The following is a 9623-nucleotide window of genomic DNA, read 5'->3' as shown; positions in this document are numbered from 1 at the left end:
GGTTAGGGAAAAAGACACTCACTCTCCCTTGATGGCTTCCATCTTTATTTTCTATTTTTTTTGTTGTTTTGTTTTGTTTTTTTGTTTTACGAGACAGGGTTTCTCTGTATTATTTTGGAGGCTGTCGATCCAGCCCAGCCTCGAACTCACAGAGATCCTCCTGCCTCTGCCTCCCGAGTGCTGGGATTAAAGTCGTGTGCCACCAACATCTGGCACATTCTATTTTTCAGGTGAATGATTATAATGAATACAGGTAAAAACATGTTTTTCATCACATGATTAAAAGCAAAGTCACCCCAGTGACCCACATACATTTACATCTAAGTAACTTGTTACAAAGTAACAGAACATGAGTAAGCAGAGAGTATTCTTTTTATACAGCCAACCCTTTAGTTGGAAAGCTGCATATTTCACAATTATTTTATTATTTATCTTTTGTTTTGTTTTGTTTTTCGAGACAGGGTTTCTCTGTGGCTTTGGAGGCTGTCCTGGAACTCGCTCTTGTAGACAAGGCTGCTCTCAAATTCACAGAAATCTGCCTGCCTCTGCCTCCGGAGTGCTGGGATTAAAGGCATGTGCCACCACCTCCCAGCCTTTATAAGGAATCTTAAAAGAATCACAAACCTAAACTTTTATATATGAAAAAGAATCAGTCAGTCAGCTTTACTTTAAATCTTTAGGATGCATATCCACTCATCTTTTTTTTTTTTTAAGAGATGGACAGCAAGACAACATGGCTGATCAAGCTGCACTCATCATTTTTTTTAAAGATTTATTTATTTTGTATGCAGTTTTCTGTCTGCACGTATGCTTGCAGGTCATGAGAGGGCACCAGATCCCATTACAGATAGTTGTGAGCCACCTTATGATTGCTGGGAGTTGATCTTACGTCCTCTGGAAGAGTAGTTGTGCTCTTAACCTCCGAGCCATCTCTCCTCCCCTCCTCAATTTTTTTATATCAGGAGATTGAGGGCAGAAATGGGAATAAGGAATTAATCATCACCTTTGGTCATCAACCAAGCCTAGCAAGAAAGGTATGTCAGCTAATAATTGGTCTGCTTTGTTCTTATTCCCTGGCCTTAATGAGTTTCTCATTCAACTACGTGCCTTGCCTTTTCAGATTTTTTACCTCAAAGCTATTTGACAAAAATACCTTAGTCTAACTTTAAGTTATTTTTGAAGTTTTGTTTCAGCAATGGTGCACTCTGAAACCTGTGAACACATCTCCCAACATTAAGGTTAAAATAACTTAAACGAGTTACTGGGACTCGATTGTTTTTCTTTTCTTTTGGTTTTTTTCAAGATGGGATTCTCTGTAGCTTTAGAGCCTGTCCTGGAACTCACTCTGTGGACTAAACTAGCCTCCACAGAGATCTACCTGCTTTTGCCTCCCGAGTGCTGGGACTAAAGGTGTGTACCACCACTACCCCACTGCAATTATTTTTCTTAATCATTAACCTAAGCCACAGTCTATACAGCCACTCAATAGAAACTCATGTGTTCTAGCTGTATGATACTTCCTTGTTTTATTTATTTATTTATTTTTTAATCATCAAAACCCTATTTAAACTAACTGGTTCACACCTTTAATCCCAGCACTTGGGAGGTAGAGGCAGGAAGATCTCTGTGAGTTCAAGACCAGCCTGGTTTATAAGAGCTAGTTCCAGGACAGCCTCCAAAGCCACACAGAACCCTGTCTCGAAAAACCAAAAAAACCAAACCAAAACAAAACAAAACAAAGCAAAAAAAAAAAAACAAAAAACCAAACCATCACCAACAACAACAACAGAAAAACATTACTGTCAATAAGACATCACAGAATAAGAAGAAATTGTCTTTCTAGTAATCCACAGGTAAAAATGCACAGTAGAACAGGATATCTCCATGAGATAAGCACACTATATTACAGGCAGTAGGGATCTCCCAACACCCATTCACACCATGCCAGATACGAGAGAAAGATGGCAGCAGCAAACATGCAGTCTGGAGTCTCAGGCCTTGACTACCAGAGGTTCACCCAGAAATCTGATTCATGGTGGGCTGACACCCTGGAGTCAGCTGCCACCTGCTGTTCCTTTGACACGGCCACTGACACATCTCCACTGACCTATTAATACTTTCTCCAGTCTGGCCCGAAGTGCATTCAGCTATGAACTGACCAATGGTGAGTCCTTTGAGGAGTCTAGTATCCTCCTGATCCAATCACCGCTCAGTAGCATCACCAGCTGAGGGTCAAGTCTCTAACGCAAGAGTCTTTTCACTCATTGTTCTGGAGATTTTGGGTTTTCAACCATTTTGCCCTGATTGCATAGCTGCCTTTGTTACTTAGACCTTCTCACAGACTCTTATCTCTGATGGGAAAGTCTACCTGAGCCTTGGGTGGTTCTGCATGTCCTTGCTGAGAATGACAAGCCTTGTCAAGCGAGTCATAGGGGTGAATGAGTAGATCCGGGCATCCAGTGTGTGATTCTGGACCATGGCACACCCTTGGGGGGAAACTGGTGTGTTTCCTGCATGCTGAAAGGATTATGGGCCTTTGCCTCTGAGTTCAGCAAGGGTGCACCCCCTGCCTGTATAGCCTGCAGATAGGCCCGCTATAGCCCCCACAGGACTTGAAGATGGGGGAGAAGTGGGCCATGGAATGTCTTCCCATTAGGAATGAGGGTTCTCATTTGGGTCACTTACAGTCCTCTGGAATAGTTGATAATTATGCTGCCCATTGGATCATGTTTCCCTTGCTAGGTTCCTGGATAAAGATCAGTGCTCTGCTGAAGGTAATGGTATGTGTCTGTAATCGTAGCACCCGGGAGGCTGAAGAAGAAGTGCCATGAGTATGAAGCCAGCCTGGGTTGCAGAGTAAGAACCTGTCTCAAAAATCCGCAATCAGGGGCTGGACAGATGGCTCATTGGTTAAGAGCACTGGCTGCTCTTCCAGAAGACCTGGGTTCAATTCCCAGCACCCACATGGCAGTTCACACCTGTCTGTAACTCCAGTTCCAGGGGCTCTTACCCTCACACAGACATATATATACAGCAAAACATCAACGCACATAAATAAATCATTTTAAAAAAGTTTTTAAAAATCCGCAATCAGCAAAGAATTAAAAAGATAGGCAGTCCTGCGGGAAGCATACACTGAGCCCCGGTTCCATACAGCGGTAACTACTTTTCTTACCAGACTCCAGTCCAGAGACAGGGCTGAGAAACCCACCCTTTCCTTAATTATCACTGCCTGGGAGATGGTGTAAATCCTAATTGGCGGGTCAGGCTGCATTCCTGCAAGGTTGTGATGGATACAAGTCTGGTTTTATGGACCTGGTTACACATATCTGTAATCCCAGCCCTGGAGAGGATGCATCAGGAGGATTACGAGTTTGAAGCTAGTGAGCCCCTGTCTTAAAAACAGCACCAGACAAAACAGGCAAAGCAAAACACCACAAGCATGGTTTTCTTCTACATTCTTGACAAACAGGGAAGAACACGGACAGTTGCCAACACTTCCGGTTACATTAGACTGACAGGAGAGCAGGCACTGCAGTGGATTGCTGATGTAAGAACCTGAGACATGGTCATGTCACCCCACCCCAAGTGTGACCATTTTATATCTCCTGACTTTAAATTTGGTAGTGCACATGTGTTAAGAAATCCATCAGTTTCTTCTAGGTTCTCCAGCTTTTTGGGGTGTGAGTTTTCAAAGTCTTCACTGCTTTTGGATTCCATTAGAGTCTGTGGTAGCAACACCCCTTCATCTCTAGTGTCTTCAGTTTGGGTCTTTCCCTGCCTTCTGTTTGTGAGCCAATCTTATTAACCTTTTCAAAGAACCAAGTCTTTATTTTTGTGTATTGTTCTCTTAGTATCAGTTTACTTAATTTTTCTGTAATCTTTATGATTCCCTGCTGTCTGGGTTTAGGGTGGACTCCTTCTTGTTTCTCAAGGCACTGAGATACACCATTAGTGTTTATTTGAGACCACTTAAGGCTTTTTGTTTTGTTTTTAATTCATTTCAAGACAGTTTCTCTGTGTAGCCCTGACTGTCCTAGAACTCAGTAAGTAGGCCAAGCTGGTCTTGAACTCACAGAGATCCATCTGCTCCTGCCTCTCAAGTGCTGAGTCTCATGCTTGGCTGAGATTTCAAAAGTTTTTTCTTTTTTTAATTTATTTATTATGTATACAATCTTCTGCCTGCATGCCAGCAGAAGGCACCAGACCTCATTCAAGATGGTTGTCAGCCACCATGTGGTTTCCAGGAATTGAACTCAGGACCTCTGGAAGAACAGTCAGTGCTCTTAACTTTTGAGCCATCTCTCCAGCCCCAAGTTTTTTTTTTTTTACCAGACAGGGTTTCTCTGTATTGTTTTGGAGGCTATCGGTCCAGCCAGGCCTCGAACTCACAGAAGTTTTTTTTTTTTTAATATGAAGACATAACTATAAACTTTCCTTCTAAAAATACAAATGGTCTAAAACTATTCTGAAAAATGATCAGCATTCCTAGTCATCAGAAAAATACAAACTAAAACTACTTGAGAGACCACCTCATTCCAGTCAGAACAGCTGTATCAAGAAATCTGACAACATTGGAAAGGAGATGTGGAAAGAGGAACCCTTATTCACTGCTGGCGGCAGCAGTGTAAATTAATACATAGAAATCAGTTTAGATGCTCTTAAAAAAAACAAACAAAAAACCCCACTAAACTGGCATATGACCCAGCAATAGTAGTCCCCAACATAACAAGGAAATAGACCAACAGAATGTCCATCAACAGATGGAAGACAATGAAAAGTGGTACATATATAAAATGGAATATTATTCAGCCATAAAGAAAAATGAAATTTGTGGGGAAACAGATGGACCTGAAAGTACAATAGTAAGGGAGGTGACCCAGTCTCAGAAAGGAAACAGAGCCCACTACGTGCCCTGCCTGCTATGAAGATCCCAGCCTGTGACGTACACGTACATGCAATCGGGAGTCAGTGCGGCTGTGGTCTAAGACGTAGGGATGACACAGGGAAGGGCAATCACAGGTGAGGAGGAAGGACGGGGTGTAGGCAACAGCACACACAGGTCCTGAAAGAGGATAGTAAGCTCATTTTTGTCTAGTGTCAACTCCATCACAGCGTTTTCTTTTTGTGTGGTGGGTTTGTGGATTCACCTTCCTGGATATTGAAATATCCAGGGCCATTTTTGTATCCAAAAAAAAAAAAATCCGGTGTATGCTATTCTTCTGAGGCAATGGCTATGAATGTTAAGCTTTTGTTCTAATCCATTGACCACTGGTGCAATGAGACACACTAGTCCTGTAATAAATTTGTCACCCTACTCCACTTAGAAAAAAAATTTTAAAAATTGTATTGAGGACTGGAGAGATGGCTCAGAGGTTAAGAGCACTGATTTCTTTTCCCAGTAACCACATGGTGGCTCACAACCATCTGTAATGAGATCTGGTGCCCTTTTCTGACATACAGGGATACATCACTGTATACATAATAAATAAATAAATAAATCTTTTTTTTAAAAATTGTGTTGAAAGCCAGGTATTGGTGGTGCACGCCTTTAATCCCAGCACTCAGGAGGAGGCAGGCGGATCTCTGTGAGTTCGAGGCCAGCCTGGTCTACAGAGCAGCCTCCCAAACAATACAGAGAAACCCTGTCTCAAAAAACAAACAAACAAACAAACAAAAAAATGTGTTGAGGGGAGTTTTTCTTTTCTTTTTCCTTTAAACTAGAAACATGCATGCTTCAAATGTCAATCCCAGCTCCTCCACTTCTCCCTCCCAGCCCCACCCCCACCTCCACCCCCAGCATCTTTCCCCACATCTTTCCAAAAATATGGAATGCTTCACGAATTTTTGTGTCATCCTTGTGCAGGGACCATGCCAATCTTCTCTGTATCGTTCCAATTTTAGTATTTGTGCTGCCGCAGCAAGCACGAGGGGGGGGGGGCTTTACTCTGAATGATTTCTTGTTTTTCTTCTGTTTAAAACTATATTAATACTTCTATTTTAGTGTTATAGTTTTTTTTGTTTTGGTTTTTCGAGACAGGGTTTCTCTGTATTGTTTTGGAGGCTGTCCTGGAACTAACTCTGTAGAACAGGCTGGCCTCAAACTCACAGAGATCTGCCTGCCTCTGCCTCCCAAGTGCTGGGTTAGTGTTATAGTTTAAACTGTATTGTTGAACATAAAATAAAGTAGGTTTTTTTAAAAAAGCAAAATAAAAACAAAACAGAGGCCAACAAGATGACTCAATGGGCAAAGGGGCTTGCTACACAAGCCTGGTGACCAAGTTCAAGCCCCAGTTCCTGTGTGGTGAAGGAAAGAATATTCCTGATAGTTCTTCTCTTACTATGATGTGTGCACCGTGCACAAACACACACACACACACACACACACAGGCACGCACGCATACACACAAAAACAAATGTAATAAATATACACTTTCATCTATCCAAAATAAATAATGAAGTTTTCCTCACTCTGTGAAGTGCCTCTTTTGTTTGTTGAAACAGTTTCATTGTAGTCCAAGCTGGCCCAGAACTGGCTGTGTAGACGAGGCTGGGCTAGAACTCAGGGCAGTTTGCCTGCCTTAGCTTCTTTTTTTTTAAATCATTATTTATTTATTTATTATGTATGCAGTGTTCTGCCTGCATGTCAGACCATGTCAGACGTGAGCCACCATGTGGGTGCTGGGAATTGAACTCAGGACCTCTAGAAGAGCAGTCAGTGCTCTTAACCTCTGAACCATCTCTCCAACCCCTGCCTCAGCTTCTTGAGTGGTGGGATTGCAGGTGTGAACCACCATGTTCAGCCCGAGTGCCTTTTATTCTCTTGATATTTTCCACTGACACACAAATTATATTTCTAATTATGCCAACATAGAGGTCCTTTCTTTCTATGTAGCCCTGGCTGTCCTGGAACTCACTATGTAGAGCAGGCTGGCCTTGAACTCACAGAGATATGCTTGTCTCTACCTCCTGCGTGCTGGGATTAAAGTGGTGTACCACCAGTATGGCAAGGTTCTTTTCTGTGTGGAATTCAAACAACCCTGCCCTTCAGTTGAGCTATTCGCTGAAACGGATCCCCCAAATGGTGGGGCTTATGTTCTTCTGTTAGACAGCACAGGATAGGGGGAATCCCTGCTGTTTTCAGGATAGTTTTTGAGTGATTTGTGGCTTTCATCAATTGGGTCTGTGAGGTGGTGCCCAGGCCAGCCTGTGCACGCCAGCCTCTACCTAGGTGTGAAGCTCGTGGATACCCATGAGGCAAGGGGCAAGAGCTGATGGGAAGGCTGCTTGGTTGCTTACACTCTAGGTTAGCCGTCTGGAGTCCAGCCTGACAGCACACATTTGTCAGAGAGGTGGTTCCCTGCTCCAGCTGTTTCTGCAAGCTGCTGCTGGCATTCTACCTCAGGCACAAAGAATTTGCAAAAACTGGTTTGGGTTAGATTTAGCAGTTTGTAAAGTTCATAATGAGGCCCCACCCCCCAGCCTCTGTCCTTTCTGTCTTGCTAAGCAAAGCTAGTCCATTCATCCATTGATATCTCCCCCTGCGGTCGCAACATAAATTTAATTTCTACAGGAACCTTCAAAGACATTCACTTTTACTGACTCTCAAAGTAAACACAAGAGTTTGAATCACTTCTGAGTCAGACACAGCAATATATATCATGGCTTGAGCTTGTTCTGTGGAACCATGATGTACTACTTTACAGATATGGGTTCTTGTAGTGCTGGGGACTGAACCCAGAGTCTCTGCATGCCAGGCAAGGTCTGGACCATTGAGCCCCAGCCCCACCCTCACCTGTAATACAAACTGTAAACACCACTGGTTGTTGTTGTTTTGTTGTTATTTGTTAGTGACAGATTGCAGTTTGTAGCCCAGATGGCTGGTGACATCCCAGGTAGGCAGACAAAGTGCTTACGGATTTTTACTTTAATATTATTGTTTCTGGGGTTGAAGCATGAGCCTTGCTGGGCCATTATGGTGTAACTACACCCTGGGACTGTGATAAACTGGATTTTCTCAGCATTTTGTGGCACTAGCCATGGAGGCAAGTGAGGTACCCTTTGGACCCTCAGTGGTCATCCAAAGAGTCATTGCAGTGACTGTGATAGGATTGAACAGGGCCTCAGGTCATAAAATGCTTCTCCCCACCCCCTGCAGCTCAGGGGGCAAGGTCTATGCGCCCTTCAGATGACACAGTGGCTATGTTGGTGGAGACAGTTGGGGAAGATGGACGTGCCCATGCAGGTAGAAAGGAACTTGGGACAGTTGGTGAAGTTCCAATGTGTCCTAGACAGATGTGACTAGATAGCCAAATCTCAGTCCCTGAAGCCACACATTGCCAGGAACAGGAATGTCACCTGGGGTGTTTGGGGAACCACACGTGGTCCCACATGACCGCAGCATTGTGTATGAGATAGGTGGTCAGCTGGGCCTGGGGGGGAGGTTGGCACCTGAGACCGAGTGATAGATGTCAGGTTAACGAGTGCTGGGACCTGATCACGCTGTGCCTGCCTGGCCCCCAGGATGTGGTGCTCAGAAAAACAAAACCACGATCCAGTCAAAGCTAAGCAGCTGTGGGCATGATGGCACGTAAGGCTGAGGCAGGTAGCTCTCTGTGAGTTCCAGGTCAGCCAAGGCTATGCAGTGAGTCAGTCTCAAAACTGCAACATGAAACAATTATTAATATATACTAATAAGAAACACATAACAAATTCACCACCAACAAAAACAAAACTAAAAAGCAACTCTACCCAAACTAAACACGTCCTTTTCCTGTAGGGCTTAAAGCTAAGTGCCAGACACATTTGAACTCTCTCCCAAATGTTGTGTGCAGAGGACAGTGGTCCACCAAACTCATCTCACAGGGAGACTCACAAAACAAAAACAAGAAACTTTAACATGCAAAATTCTCAATTTTCCTTATGCTGCGACCCTTTAATACGAATGACCTCCCAACCATAAAATTGCGTTCGTTGCTACTTCATAACTGTAATTTTGCTACTGGTGTGAATCATAATGTAAATATGATATGCGATCCCTGTGAAAGGGTCGTTCGAACCCCAGGTTGAGAACCAGTGCTTCTCTCTCTCTCCTCCCTTCCTCCCTCCCTCCTTCTCTCCTGGCAGCCCCTCCTGTGCCTCGGTTCCCCTTGTCTGAGTTGTCTCAGAGTCTGTCCGGGGTTGGTTCAGCAGCTGGATCCTCAGAGCCTGGCCCAAGCAAGCGAAAGGCGGGTGAACGAACACATCTGGGCAAGTGCGCCTCGGAGAGAGGTGTCTTCAGGCTAAGCTCCAAGGAGGATAACGGGGAAGGCACTGGCAAGCGAGGAACTGCAGAGGCCGGGTCATGGCTGCTTCTGGCGACGGAATGTGCCCAACCCTCGCGGCACAGATGGCATCTGCCTGGTCCCGACGGCCGGAACTATGGCGAGTGAGGATACGAGTGGCTGTGGGTCCTACGACAGCTCCCGGACTCAGGATACTCCCCAACGCGGAACCACCCGCCCCGGGGCGCAGGTGCCCTTTTCAGAGACCCCGACGTCTCTGCGCGGAGCCCAGCATGTGCTCCTAAAGTTGGAGGGGGACCCAGGACACCCTTGATGGCCTCTCCTCGGCCTCCTCGCCCC

General features: G+C 44.6%; 1 non-coding gene across 1 annotated transcript; it reads right to left on the bottom strand.

Moving 5' to 3' along the window:
- Positions 1-5821: 5821 nt before the first annotated feature.
- LOC121144220 lies at positions 5822-5928 on the bottom strand. The gene has a single exon (XR_005881539.1). It is a non-coding gene; the product is annotated as a U6 spliceosomal RNA (small nuclear RNA).
- Between the last annotated feature and the right edge of the window lie 3695 nt (positions 5929-9623).

Source organism: Mesocricetus auratus, unplaced genomic scaffold, assembly GCF_017639785.1.
Source record: "Mesocricetus auratus isolate SY011 unplaced genomic scaffold, BCM_Maur_2.0 Super-Scaffold_100014, whole genome shotgun sequence".
Classification (NCBI taxonomy): Eukaryota; Metazoa; Chordata; class Mammalia; order Rodentia; family Cricetidae; genus Mesocricetus; species Mesocricetus auratus.
Note: the sequence above shows the minus strand (reverse complement) of the source record. Positions and strands in the feature narration are given on the sequence as shown.